At 43.2% G+C, this 15,596-nt stretch overlaps 1 protein-coding gene across 1 annotated transcript in view; it reads right to left on the reverse strand.

The window, feature by feature from the left end:
* The window catches only part of Vit (vitrin), a 114,385-nt gene that overhangs the window by 95,940 nt on the left and 2,849 nt on the right, over window positions 1–15,596 (reverse strand). The gene's annotated exons all lie outside the window — the stretch shown is intronic.

A 15,596-nucleotide genomic window follows, 5' to 3' on the forward strand; every position in this document is an offset into this window, starting at 1 on the left:
CCTCACACTTTGCTGCATATTAGCATCATCTGGGGATTTTAGAAAATCCTGATACGCAGGCTGCACCCAGACCAACTGAACCAGAATCTCTCTGGGTTGGGGTTGAGCTATGAAGCTTTTTAAAAAGCTCTTCTACTAGTTCCGAAGGGGCAACCAGGCTCAAGAACCTTCAGTTTAGAAGCAGGGCTTCTTTTACTGTGTATGCTAATCACCTGGGATCTTGTTAAAATTCAGATTCTAAACCAGTAGGGGGAGCTGTTTTAGACTCCCTAAAGGACCAGGAATTTTAAAGACAAGAAAGATGATGTTAACTATGGAAGTAAAAGAAAGCCTCATAGAGGGGGTAGCTGCTGGTCCAAGCGTGAAGAGTGAACAGTTTAGACAGGTAGAAATAGGAAGAAGGGTTACTGGGGAGCAGGGGTCAGCATCAGCCCGGGGGTTAGAAAGCACCTTACACGTGAAAATGGTGCTTATCCATAAAGGGGCCCCTTCTCTTCAGGCTTCAAGGAAATCAAAGATTTACTAACAATGCCGTTGATTGGCGCCTACTATACTACGTTCTGTATATTGTCTTGAATGCTTATACTAAGCCATCATGGTAGGTTTGGTGATCTTCCTTGAATGGAGAAGAAAATTAATACTTTAAATACCGAAAGTTATAAACACGGAACAAGGCAGTGGGCAGACCTGGAAAAAAGATGGGGAATACGTGGGAAGGGTCTGCCCTGGGCACGGATGCTAAGGGGGAGCATTATAGAGGATCCAGACACTTAAATTTGGTCTGCTTTTATTGCCCTTATTAATTAGACATTTTGAATAATGTTAATGATAATAAAACACTCCTCTCCGGGCAGATGGGTCCCCTTTTCCCAGGCCATGCTGCGTGGCCTAAAGCTGACATGCATAACCCTACACTGCTTGGATTACATTTATGGTATAAATCCTTCTATGATGGCTGATTTTAAAGCCACTAAAGTGGTATCACTGAGTGAGAAATTTTGAAAGACATAGGCAGGATCTGGTATGAGTGAGGTCCAGAACCAGCTTATAATCCATGTTTAGAAAAGGTGCTATGAAGAGGTTCTTAACAAAAATCAATTACTAAATTACTGTTGAAGTACTAATAAAATGACTGTACTTGATGCAGTAAATTTAAATCAAAATGTTTAATATATTAAGAGTTTATTACAAACTAATTAGGTACAAAGAGTAAGCCCAGGCAACACTGGATCACTGTTAACTTCCCGATTAAGGTGATAGACAAGCAGTAAGCCTTAATTTCAAAATAGAAGTAAAATTATACATATAATCTACCTGGCAACTTGATGCTTAAATACTGAGTTATATTTTGGAAATAGTGTGATATAACAAGTAGTTTTTGTTTTTTGGTCTTTGATTCATTTGAGAAACTCCAGAGCAATTTACATGGTTTTAGGTCCACATATGGAACTTTCCTATGAGCTTTGTGCAGAAGCCAGAGGCCCCTGCTGGCCCCACACAGCTGGCCCACTAGCGGACTGTTACCATTGAAAGTTTCATCTAACCAGGACTTATTTTTTCCTGACATCTTCTCCACCAGCCAACTCCCTTGACTCTCCATTCATATCCTACTCAGCATTAGACCCTTTCTCATCTTCTTTACCATCACACCCAGCCAGGTCATACCCTGGCCCACTGCACAACTGCACGTCCTTCACCCATCTCAGTCCACACAACTGCAAACACGTCCCCAGTAAAGTCGATCAGTTCATGGCACCCTCTGCTCACAGCCCTACAGAGCTCCAGCCTTACTAAGAACGTCAGTCAGTCTTTAGGGGCAACTCAGGACCCTACTCTACTTGGATGGACCCCACTGAGCTTTTTGACTTCATTAGCCACTATTCTCCTCGTCACGTACTAAACTCCAGCCACCCTGGCCTCTTGGCTGTGTCTGGAGATTCCTGGCACCTCGGGAGTTGTGTTTCTGTGCTTATTACATTTCTCCCTTTTCCCCTGACTGTTCTTTCCATGGATGAGTGCCTGGCACCCTCCCTTGATGCTTTGTGATCTTTGCTGTGCATGTCACTTTCTAATATTTCCCAGCCACCCAATTTCAAGCTGTGATGTCCCTCCTACCCTGTCTTTTCCCTACTGTCTTTTTCTCCAAGCCACTTACCACCTCTGATGTACTCTATGGTTTACTTATTTCCTTATTTCATTTGTCCACCCTTGTGTTTCCCCTAGAATGCAAACTCCAGGAGGGCTGGGATTTTTATTTGATGTTTTAGGTGCTCAACACATGCATATTAGATTAACATGTGAGTACTGAGAGCGCTCCCCTTTCTCTAAAAATAAAAAAGTACAAAGGGAGGACAATCTAGTAAATATGTACTATAAAGATCATTGGATTATACACTTTAAATGTGCTATACTTTGTGGGATCTGAAGTGTAGGTAATAAAAATGTTACCTAGCGTCATTGATAGCCCCCTCAGGGAAGCTGTAGAACAGAGAGAAGCACCCTCAGACCCGCCCTACAATTTTAGAAGTCACGATGAACAGGACCCTGGGACGGCTGTATAACAACCTATGGAATTCGGGAAACCCTCGAATCCCAGAGAAGGTGCGGCCTAAGCGTGACTCCACACTATGGAACCTGACCGGGACTGGTGTGCTCTCTAGGAATAATGGAAGGCTTTATTCTCACCCCCACAATGTCTCCCCTCACTTGTTTCACTGATTCATGCACTAAAAATGTAAGTGTGCTATTTGAAACGTGCAAAAAAAAAAAAAAAAAAAATTCAAACCTCTTAGGCCTCCTGGAGGCTGGGGTTGAGGAGGGTGGCCAGCCCAGCAATGCAAGAGCCTTAATTCCTCAAGCGCTCTCCAGGGTTCTAACAAATACCAAACAACAGAAGCTTGCAAAAGAATCGCTTGCTGATTCCTACATTTGTGGATTGCCTAATAGATGTAAGGAAAAGAACCTGGAAGAGAAAGTGCTAGTGGCCCTGGAGCCTCTGTGGGAGAGAAAAATGTGCTTCAGCGAAAGTACATTAGCACAAGCAACTTAATTAGCTTTCACTGCCAAGAGCTAGAGGACAGTAAGTTGCTAATACATAACAATATCACCTGATGTTTATATAGCTCTTCACAGTTTTTTGATAAAGAACTACTTGGTGTGCAGTTTTAGGATGTGGATTCCACTTTCTTTCTCATTCACTGTTGAGTTCCTAGATCCTGAGGCCGTGCTTGTCATGATGAATAATATGTGTTTCCTGGAAAAGTAAGAAATACACCTTGCACTTCATATTAAACTAGCGCAGGAAGTGAGGTCTTGTATCATAATTCTTTCTTTATAGTAGTAGAAATTGAACCAAGGGACTCTGCACTGAGCTGCATCCCCAGATCTTTTTACTCTTTGAGACAAGTTCTCCTTAAGTTGGTAAGATACCTAGGCTGGGCAAAACTTGTGATCCACCTGCCTCAGCCTCCAAGAGTGCTGGGATTACAACTTATATTTCAGTGCCTCATTCATAATTTCCATTTTAAATCGGTAAGGGAACTGCAGCTTGGAGTGGGTGAGAACTTATTCAAGGTAAGTCAAGCCTATTTTCATGACTTGATCTTGTACTGCTGTATCTATCTCTTGGTGCATATAAAATAACCTGCAAATTGTATCTTACTGAAATTTTAAAAAGCAAAATGGCACAGTGGAGTGACATTTGACCATAAAGAAGGAAACATTTGAATGATTTATAGAAAAATGGATGCACTTTGAGTCTGTAATGCTAGGTAAAATAAATCAGACACACATAAATATCACATAAATAAATGTCACCTGGTATTCCTGTGGGAGAAACTCAAAGTACAAATAAGTTAAGGATCAAAGTAAGAGAAAGATGATAGAAAGCAGGAAGATGGACTTTGTGGTGTTGTGAATTGGGTTTAGGGACAGAAGGACCTGCAAGGAAAAAAAAATCAAGATATGAAATGTATTTCTACCAATGAATTAAATATATTATGATTTGGAACCATACTAATAAAAATAAATAAAATGAAATTTGGCTCCAATCTATCCATCAGAAGAATGCTTGAGGCTTCCTGTGCTCATGAAAGATTTAAGAAGAGAATGTCTTTTATCAAAGGTGGAAGAAGATTAACAAGGCAAATAAAGAGAAAGATAATTTGCACAGGAGGCAGGAAAATACTATATTCTGTGTTTAAATTTGTATCCTGTGTATGTATGTTAACAACTCTGAAATTAACAAACACAAGTAAAAACAAAACAGTGATAAATCTGCTCCAGTTAGCAGAGGCACTTCGGGAGGACTGCTCTCACCACCGTGGCTTTGACCACCACATTTGGCAGCAACTCAATGAGTGTAAAGCGGGTAGAGAGCACAGAGTGTTGTAAGAGCTGGTCTGTTAGGAAAACCTAATTCACACAATGTCCACATTCACTGAGAAGTTACAGTCACCTCTTGACCTGTTCCTTGCTCCTTGCTACCTCTGTTCCGGGTCACCCTCTCCCCATCTTGAAAAGATCGGCTCCTAACACAGGTCTGACTGTGCATTCACCTGTTCAGAATCCTCCTTCACAGGGAGCTCATTCTGTACAGAGTAAACCCCACATTCCTCATGGAGACATTACAAACTCTGAAAAAATGTCCCAGCTTACCTTTCAATACTATAAAACTGCCATTCTCCTATATTCCCTCTCCTCTGGTCCCACACCCTTGGGGTTTTGATCTTTTCTCTTTGCATGGCCCATTAGTACCATGGCTTATAATCATATTACTACTCTACCTGGAATGCCTTTGTGTCCCTCTACTGCTCTTCCAAGCTTATCCATCTTGCAAGCTTTAGCTCATGGACAGTTTCTTTCATGTATATTTCCTTAATTTTCTAAAGTTGAAATTCATCTTCATTAATGCATCTACTAATCATTCTGAAGTAAAATTTGTGTGTGTTCTACGTATTAGGAAGAGAGACTTAAGATGCAGGTCCTAGCATCAAAATGGATGCATTAGTTACTTTTCTGTCATTGCTGAGACAAAACACATAATGCCCAAAATTAAAAGAGAGGTTGATTTAGCTCACAGTTTATGGAGGTTTCAGTGTGTAACCTGCTGGCTCCAAGGTAGAGTAGCACGTGGCAGAGGGGCAACATTCATGGCAGTGGGAGACAGCCAAACAAGAACAAAAGGGAGGAGCAAGCCTTTCTTCTGCCCTTATACCATAAGCACTTTATCTGCCCTAGCGTGGGTGTGGCACTCACACCCTCTCCATGCCCTCCTCTTGCACAGGCTCAGGATGTTTACAAAGCAGGGACCCTGGCCCCCTGCTGAGTTACTTTGTTAAACTGTTAAACTCCTCAAGTTGACACAATGAATCAACCATTACAAATTCCTAGAGCGCAAACAGCTACCTTAGGGCATGTCCTCTACACCATAGGATGTAGAAGTAGGGAGTTACTTAGTTGAATTTCTAAAGTTGACACAATGTATCAACTGTTACACTGGCCTATGGTTTTCTAGGAGACTGACATGCATTTATCATAACTAACATTTATTGAGCATAGTGTATATTGTTAGTAACATATTATCTTGTTTAATGCTCACAACCACCTGACATAGCAGAAACAACTTCTTGCCTTAATTTTGAGATAAGGAACCAGAAGTACACAGAAGTTTGGGACTTTGCGAAGATTCCAAGGCCAGGAAGAAGAGGAGCTGAATTCAAATCAGCACTCCCAGTGCAGAGGCCGTGTACATTGTACATTGGCCATCGCTGCTGCAGGGTGAAACACGTGTCTGCACTCTGAATCCACTGGACTGCGTTGGTTTCAATACTATTTTGAAGTGACCACACTGCAGTCAGGATTGAGGACCACTGAAGAAATGGCCATGAAGACATGAATGATGGATGTCACATCTCCTCAGGTGTGCAGACTGCAGGGACTTGGATTTATTTCCCTGGCAGGTTGGCAAACAATGAAAGGCTGGAGAGGAAAGGACAGGACCCAGGGACAGAACTGCTGCAGGGATGGGGTGTTGCTCAGTCAGGAGTGAGAGGAACCAGAGTGTTAGAGAGGAAGAAAGGGCCGGTCGGCCTTGAGTGTCATGCTTAAAGAATGTGAGATTGATCCTTTAGGCAACAGGGAGACATGGAAGGCTTAAGGATTATTTTTGCATTCATCATTTTTAATAAGCCCCATAGAGGCCTACTTCACCATTCACTTGGAAAAAATCTACCCTGGTGGACATGTAGGATTTATGTCATGTTGATGTTTGTCTGATCTAGGATGCTGCTTGGGGGAGCACCCAACTGTACTCTTATCCATGAGGTGGAAAGAACAAGTATCCATCTGGAAACATTTAATAGTTATGAGAACTTGTGCTATGTTTCCAAAATGCCAGAAATCCCGGGAGGACAGACGTCTCTGAGTGGGGAGAGGTCACATCTGCAGCCTTGCGTGCTCCATCTCTGCCTGACTGTAAATCTTCAGCGCCTTGTCCGTGGATGTGGGACGATCTGATGAGGATGGGAGAAGAGGCTGGCACCAGCAGGGGTCATTGCGGTGTGCAGCTGGCCTCGATCTGTGCAAAGCTTTTACATGGATCTAGTTCCCCCAGGCAAGGTCTGAAACACTGCGTCTCCTGTTGCCATGAACCAGGAGCCACCTTGAGGTCACTTTTGGAATCTCCCAGTGGCTGTGACGATGAACCATAGTTTTTCTCTCCACTCTGATTTTTCTTTTCTTTCTAGTTCTTCCTTTTTTAAAATTGTATGGAAATGCACACAGAAAGGATGAAAGGAGGGGAAAGTTTGTCTTTTTTTAGTCTGTGGTGCCCAAAGATGTGCAAGTCTCCCCAAAACAGGTTACACAGATGATGAACTATTTATTGATTTTGCATACACAGAGTATCTCCATTTCTCAACCCTCTTGCTCTTTCTGAACAGAACCCCAGTTTGGTAAGAGAAGTAAGTAAATGCATCCAGAGACTTGGCAAAGCTGTCCCTTCCCAGCTTTTGGGGTAGATCCTCATTCTGAGTCTAACCAAGGGTAGTTACAATTTGCTCAGGCTCGAGCCCATCAGTAACCCTGTTCAGGTGATCAATCCAAGTTGATCATCCTTAATGAAAAATTCAAAATCTGAATGTCTTCAAAACCAGAAACTTTTGTTTTGCATTTTTCTTTTCTAAAACCTAAAACTTTTCTAGTGCTGATCAAGAATAGAAAATTCTACGCCAAGAAATTTTGTCTTGTGCACATCATTATTAGAAACATTGTACAAGATAACCTTTAGGCCTTGTGGGTGCATTTCCATTACACAAATGAGTCCTGTGGTTAGGCTTGGATCCCATTCCTAAGATATATTATATGTATGCAAACAGTCCAAAATCTAATAAAATTTGAAGTCAGAAACACTGCCTGTCTCAAGCACTTTGGGTAAGAGGTACTCAGCTTGTACAGTTCCTAGTTTAGGTGGGTTACGTCCTGAAATATACCAGACAGATGAAGAAGATTGTAATCCTATGTTTTCCTATGAGAGACAGCCTCTCTTATTGGAAATAAACAAGGAAGCAAATTGTTTCAGGTAAGTGTGCAGCTATATTATGACCATGAGGAAAATCAGGCTGAAGATAAAGCTATCACAACAAGAAAATCATAAAGCAGTGGAGGAAGAGCTCTTGCTGTCTTGTGCCTCAAGGCCAGACTCACTTCTGGGCTATCTGTTATGTGGCATGAAAAATTTCCTTTATGATTAGCTTGCAGCTGGGAGATTATTTCTGTTAACTCATCCATGATACCTGTCTATAGAGAGACTTTAAAGAAGATTCTAATAATACAGGTATTTAATAGAGTCTGAAGAGCATTTTCTCAACCCCAGTGTTTCTTATTGAAACCACCTAAGCACTCCTTGGGGAGGTAAAATTAACAGTATTATTCCTAGAATTCAGAGTAGTGAAATGACTCGCCTGAGATCACACATATCTCCCTTTTCTGTTACATCAAACTTCTTACATGAGTGTTACTATCCCTTCCAAATCATAGCACATTATTATGAAATAAAAATTCCACTCTTATTTGTAGAGTATGTCTTACTTTTTTAAAAGCCTGGCTACATTTATGACTTCAATCTGACAAGATTCCTGAAGTGACAGCTCAAATACAGTCAGAGGCAGAGAAGGTGTGTTCAAATGTAGGTGCCTCAGCTGGCCTAAAGCTTATCATCTAACAAGGAAGGACCCTCAGATCAACTGGGATCTCCCCTGGGACTTCTGGAAGCCTTGGATCCATGAGTGCCGAGCCACAGATGCTGTGCATCCCTGAATAAGATGCACAGGATGAGGACAGAGAGGGGCGGGGAAGCAGTGTGCAGGCCCCGGGAGGGCCAGGAAGGGCTACGCCTTCCTCCCTGGATGCTTCCCAGGACCCACTTCCGGTCTGAAGGAGGTCCAGCTGGACTCAGTCTCAGGGGTATGACGTAAATGTTTCTGGATTCTTTGACTCGAGCCAGTTTGAATTCATTTCTATTTTTTGCAGCTTTGATTAAGACCCTTTTCATGTTTGTTGTTTCTGTGATGTCCTATTTCCCTGAAATGATGAGTGGTAAAATCAAAACAAAGGATGCATGTGGCTGTCTTTGGTAGCATCAAAGAGGGGTGGGCCCCAGAAAGGCTGCGTGGAAGTCTGAAGCCAGGCTCCGGGAAGAGCCTGGGAGAGGTGCAGCCCCTGGGAATGCCTGGCTTGTGCTGGGAGTAACAAAGGGTGTGGGTGGCCTGGAAAGGATTCTGTCAGAATGTTGCTGTGCACTTTCCTCACATGTTTACGACAGTAGCTCCCAACCAGGGGACATTTCGCAGTGTTGAAGACACTTTGGTTTGTCACCATTTGGCCAGGAGTAGCGAAACCAGTGCTCCTGGAGCTTGTTGTAAAGAGGCCAAGGAGATGGTCAAGCCTTCTAGAGCACAGGGCAGCCCCTCGAAACAAAGAATCGTCCACTCCCATGTGCCTGAAGCCCAGATTGAAATACTCTGATTTGTGAGAATGTTTGTTTTTCAGTGTGTTTATGAGAATGTTATGCTTACTGATGTTCCAAGCTAGGAACTACCCATAAATGTCATTTGTACTTTTTGGATGACTAGGACATGAACTACTCATGAATTCATTTCTTTCTCTTGGCTCATTATTGATTCTAGTTATAGTTTAAAAAATTCCTACAGTAACGATGCTCTCTCATGGGCAGTGGATAGACCAAAGTGCTCACATGTGCATGTCCGATGGCGGCTATGTGCCCATGTCATTGATCTATGTGGCATGTCACTATATGTTGGAGAACTAAAAAGAGAAAAGCTTTTTTGGTGTGTGTGTTTCAGACCATCATTTTGTACCTCATTAAGAACCTGACATATGGTAATGCTTACCACATCCACAAAGACTTCAACCAATAGTGATTTCTAGGGAGACTGCAAACAGTAATTAGATTTCCCAAGTGGTAGTTTAGATCTTATATTGCCAGTGGGGAAAAATACCGGTTTGCAAGCTGCCCCCAAATGAGCTCTACAGAACTCCTCCCAAGAGTTATTCATCCTGGGTAATGCAAGGGGCATAAAGAGCACCAAATTTGGGAAGGGGGTGAGGACCTCAAAGAAGACAAGGTGCCCTGGAATTGCTCCTCTGGGTTACTCTGGAAACTGCATGGTTTCAAAGATTCCTAGGGAGCTTTCGAAAATGAATTCCTCTCATCAGAAACTTCTCTACCTAATGTATTTGACACCATGATTAGCTTTGCCTCCTTCCAGCAAGTTCTCCCTCCAGGGCTTTGATGTTTATGATCGCCAAGGGCCTTGTACTGTGAATCTGGAGCTAGGTATCTGTTTCAGTTCGAATGTGCAATCCCTGGGGCCTTGACTGGCACACATACTCTGTGCTTTTTGGTCTGTCTTCAAATCTGAGGCACAGAAAATGCCTTTTCAGGCCTGGCCTACCTTTACAACTCAGATAGAAAGAGGAGGGTGTGTGTAGAACCTATGTCTTTTCATCTGTCTCTTGGTAAAGCATGGGTTCACCTCGGTGGCTGAGAGACGGGCATGGGGCTGAGGTCAAAGCACAGTGTAAGTGCCAGCAGCCAGAGGTGTGGGGGAAGTGGAGGGTGTGGAGGAGCATGGCGGACTCGCTGCAGCTGGAGAACTGAGACTGGGGAGAATTAAGTCCTGGAAGTTGCCAGGGACCAGGAGAAACAGAGTCATTTAGAAGCAAGAAACCAACCTCTCCAAAGGAACCTCCAGCCTCATTCTCCAGAGCCCCCTCGGGACCATCTTGGCCCTGAAGGAGCTTCAGAATTCTCTGCTTATCCCTCTGAGGATTTTGGACCAGCTGTATGTGTCCTGTGATAGGAGGTGGGTTTGGTCTCTTCGCTCTTCTTGGAAAGCTTTCTTGTTCTTATTATTTTTATTTTCTTTTTCCCCTCCTCCATCCCCTGACCCAATGCTAGGGATTGAACTCAGTTCTTTGCACTGAGCTACATTCCAAGCTCTTTTTTATTTTTTATTTTGAGGTGATGTCTTGCTAAATCATTAAGTTGTTTGGGCTTGAGCTTGCAATCCTTCTGGCTCAGCGTCCCCAGTACTGGGATTACAGACATGTGCCATCATGTGCTGGCCTCTTTGCTTTGCTTTGGAACAGAGTCTCACTATGTTGCCCAGGTGGGCCTTGAATTTGTGAGCTTAAGCCACCCTCTTGCCTCTGCTCCCTGAGGGGCTAAGACTACCGGTGTACACCAGCAGGTCAGGCTTTTCATGGAAAGCTTTAGAAGTTTAGAGCCCACTCCAATAACAACCATTGTTTACTGAACATTCCCTCCATGGTATACACTGCATGCATGTGATCTTATTTAATTATCATGATAATCCTATCAAAAAAGTACTTTTATGCCCAGTTTTTTAAAGCAGAAAATTGAGACTCAGAGAATTTTAATGAGCTGTCCAAGGTCATAGGATGAATATGTAGCCCAACCAGTTCTAGCTCAGATATCAGACTTAGCATCATTCAATACTTTATGTTCACATGCTGCGAGATAGGTCTAGCTTCTTTTTTTACCTTGGTGCATTTACATAGGACTTTTGAAGTATTTGGCTAACATAATTAAGTTGCAGGCTGTAAAATGTATATATTTTTTAAATAAAATTGTTTTAGTTGAAGGTCAGATTTTTTTAAAAGGGTCATATGGAGGTCTGAGCTCACCTCATTCTCCCTTACAAATATTAGGATGACATACAACCATATTTTAAAGTTTAATCTGGTGTAACACACCGTTTTAAATAAGCATTGGAGTGCACTGACATTGACTGTGCATTGGAATAGGGCTTCAGTTAAAGCCTCAAGGCAACAGATGCCAACAACTTCTACCTTCCAAGGTAGTCTCCTTGAAGCTCCTCCCCCTTTTGCATGAAGTGGGGTATACCTGCTCCCCACCGGGAGGAAAGAATGAAAATACCAACAACTTTCCCTAGAGACTTTCTTGCTCTTCATTCTTTATGGCCCTCTCCTGGGATCTACAATCTCTTGCACAGCCTGGGGAAGTAGTAGCTGGGGATCCCGGTCCCTGTTACCTCCTTTGGTACCTAGCTTGGATGCCCAAGAAACCGACTGGAACTGCATGAATGGATGTATCCTCTGTCTTAGGATGTGGTGGCCTGGCGTGAGACTTGTGATTCAGGCATCTACCGGAAGATGGCCAGAGTGTAAGGGACAGAGTCCACCTGGGGTGGCTTTAGATGCTTCAAGTCAGGAGCATGGAGCACTGGGAAGCAGAAAGCTGAGGACACAGGTCACTGCTTAGGGTTAAAGAAGGAACTACAAACTCCAAGCTAGGGCAGATTTATTCAATAGCATCCAAGGAACTACAGGTAAGGAGGGCCCCAAAGGCATAGCAGGGTCCTATGGGAACACGAAAACAGCTGTCAATGCTGCCCAGTCCAGGGAACCTGGATACCAGGGTGTAAAAGTGCCCACCTAGAAAGGCTTTCTGTCACTCCTTGTCCACCTGCATCCACACATATGCATATATTTTTTTAGTGTCACAAAGAGACATTGTTAGCAGCCAAAGGGAAGAGAAGGGAAGGTGAAGACAGAATTCCCTCAGCAAAGAATAAACCTGGATGCTGTTATGGTCGATGCACAGTGTTAACTTGAGAAATTTAGAAGTTTAACGAGAGAAAGAGACTCAGCAGGGAGTCAGGATCCTTACTTTGTAAATATCCTCATCCTGTGCAGGAGGAAGGGACAGAGATATTGTGAGTGCTACACCTGTAGGTGATGGCCTGTGTTGATATAAGACATAAAAAGAGGCTTGCTCTTCCCCCTTTTGCTCTGGCTGCTGCCTTGAAGTACTGATCCTGTACCATGCCATACTGCCTTGGAGCCAGCTGATTACAGACTAAAACCTCCACAAACAGGGAGCTAAATAAGCATTTCTTTCCTTCACTCTGGTTGGCAGGTGTTTTGTCCCAGCAACGAGAGAAAAGCAGCCAGATAATGTGTACATGTGTGTGTGGTGAAACACTGTCCTTCATCACTTTTCAGGATTATCTAGTATTACATACATGTACTTGGGGTGGAAACTCAAGGATGGACTATGACCATGATCTTTTTAGAAACACTGAACATGGTCTGAAATATTAAGGAATCTAGTCCTGTTTCATCCTGGGCAGAGGCAAAGGTTGCTCTATAGAGAACATGTGAGGGGCAGGAAGAAGTACCGGGGTGCCTATGATTGGAAAGAGGGGGCTCAATGTCTGCTCTGCCCAAGTGCACCCTGGGTCTTACCCATTCTCATTCAGCTTGGCACTGCCTGGCCTTCCAAGCTCTGACCTGGGTAGGGTTTTGGCCATGGCCCTTTCCCTGCCTAGGTTGCTTTCCCTCCTAGGACTCATAGGTTGCTCTCTGGCTTCTTCTAGTATCTCTCATCTCACTTCGTTCTGTAGCCCTTTATCCTATTTTGAAAACCCATCCCACCACCCAGTTGCTTGTACGTGCTTTCCAGTGTGTGCCCCCAGACTGGCAGCTCTGGGAAAATGGAAATTATTTTGTTCCCTCTTCTTCCCAAACACATAGACTAGTAAAGGCACACGAGAGTGGCCCAATAAATGTTTGTGATTGCTACTATTCTCTCTGTTTTCCAAACTCCTTTCACATTTTGGAGTTCAGATTTACTCACTATAGCGTGTAAGCAAAGCTAGTCTGGGCAAGCCAACTTGGGCCGTTATGTTCAAAGCGTATTTTCTCTGTCCGGGGTACAAAGGAATCCAGAGAAATGAATTGACCTAGCATTAAGATGCCAGTGATCTGATCTCTTTAAATCTGTGTAGAGTCCCCCACCTCCAGCAACAGACAATCTGAGAAGAACAAAAATGTAGAAAGAGAATTTCTTCTCACAATAGCCTGAAGGCAATTCTTAGGAATGTTTACTACATGTCCACACAAAGCTTTAGCCTTTACTCAATGAGGAAAAGAATTTGAGAAATTTTTACTGGAGGTTTGTGGGAGAAAGCGATTTTCTGGAGTTTGAGTCTTAGGAAATGTGATTCTTTCTGTGACAAACTGTGAATGCAACCCCAAACCTTGAGTGAAGGTAAAGGAAATGCTTAGAGACAGATACTCGGTAGCCTCCAAGATGGAGTTGGTTCCCAGCCTCCCCCCTGCCAAGTCACTTCTCCACACACCTGGGAAGCGATTCTTAAAACAGGCTGTGGGAGAATGACGGGAATAAAACCCCTCCCTTCCCAGCAAACTGCTCCCTGGGAATGGTGCAGCCCCATCATCATTATTACCAAGGTGTCTTTACTGTAAGGACGAATACTTTTCTCAGAAATTTGACTTCCCTCAAAAACTATGCTTTCCCAGGCTGGTAAAGATTAGTTTGGTGCAGTGAGAGGAAAACCAGGACAGTGTTGCCTGGGAGGATGAGAACATGAGCTTGGAATTAGACTTCTTAGATTTGAGGCTGAGCTCTGTCTCTTAGGAGCCGAACTTGTCCAACTTAACTAGCGTCTCACTTGCCTGGGTTTTTAAATTGTGTCTACTGGAGATAGCCACAACCCCCATGACATGTTTGCTGTTGCATGACATGAGTTAATATATGAAAAGACTTAACATTATTGTCATAATTGGGATGGCAATTAATCATTATAACCACCACTGTCATTGGTGCCATCATCACCTACATCACCATCTTGGAAAATGTGGCCCACTTAAATGCTAGTGTAGGACCGAACTGAGATAAAGCGACCCATTGACTCTCACAACTGCATTTTTTTTTTGTCTTTTTCCTTTTTATGGGTACCAGGGATCGAACTCACGACTGCCTGCTTGCAAGGCAGGCGCTTATGCCACTGAGCTAAATCCCCAGCCCCAACCCATTGACTCTCAATCAGACGCTGTCCAGAGCTCACCAAGACTTGACTCTTGGACTTCTTTTGTGAAGAAAACTGCTATAGTCTGAATGATTTTGTCTTCCAAAATTTTTTGAAATCCGAATCCCCAATGTGCTTGTATTAGAAGGTGGGATCTCCAGGAGCTGATTAGGTCGTGAGGAGGAAATGGGACACTGGCTAATTTTTCATTCTCTTTCTGTCACGTGAGAACACATCAGGAAGACAGCTATCCATGGACTGGACGGTGGGCTCTTAACAAATTCAAATCTTGCAGTGCTTTTATTTCAAACTTCCCAGCTTGCAGAATAGGGAAAAATAAATATTTATTATTTAAAGAATCCATTTTATGGCACTTTGTTAAGGTTGCCCCAACTGACTAATATACTTAGAGAACTCTAATAAAAAATTATGAAATATATATATATATATGGGAGAGAAAGAGTTAGAACAAAACACAAGCATAAAGAATTCTTTCAGTTGAATCCAAAGCAAATGCATACTTTTGCATTGCAAAACTGGCTTGCAGATTTTATCAGGAAAGGGCTTTGGCAGCCAGTATCTCAGGTCACCTTTGTCCCTCAGGCCACAAGGTCCATAGTGTGGCACTGTACATCTGCTGAGTCACATGTGCTGGACAGGATTTGCCCTTTGTAGATTTCCACGAAATGTGTGGGTTTTATAGGTGGCATCGTCTGGTGCCTGCTCTGTGAGCTTCCCAGATAGCCTGGGGTGTTCTACAGTCTCTCTAAGGGTTTCTGTAAGATATGCAGCCTGTTACAGTAGAAAACTTTCTAGCTGTTTAAAAACTAAAAAATTCTAAAACCTGCATCCACAACTGACTTTTTTTTTTTTAAACAGAAGCTGTAACCATGGAAGATGTCACAAACAGAACAGAAATAGCCTTTGCTTTATTGCAGACACGTGACTCTGGGCGTGCATGGGTTTTCCTGCCTCTTGGCCCTTCACCGTCTTATCTGCAAACCCGAGCTCACCCAGGAGATCCCAAACTGACTCGCATTTATTTGTGTGTCCTTTTTTAATTAAAAATTTAATAGCCAGCACTCCCAGATAATCCTTTCTGATTCTTATCTGGACTCCGCCTGGCATCTTACTCCTCTCTTGACCCATTTTCTGCAAGAATGGAAGCTGCTCTTTCCTCAGGACTTTCTCTTGCTC

Source organism: Cavia porcellus, unplaced genomic scaffold (genome assembly GCF_034190915.1).
Source record: "Cavia porcellus strain 051 isolate PalLab524CR breed Dunkin Hartley unplaced genomic scaffold, mCavPor4.1 scaffold_1, whole genome shotgun sequence".
Lineage (NCBI taxonomy): Eukaryota > Metazoa > Chordata > Mammalia > Rodentia > Caviidae > Cavia > Cavia porcellus.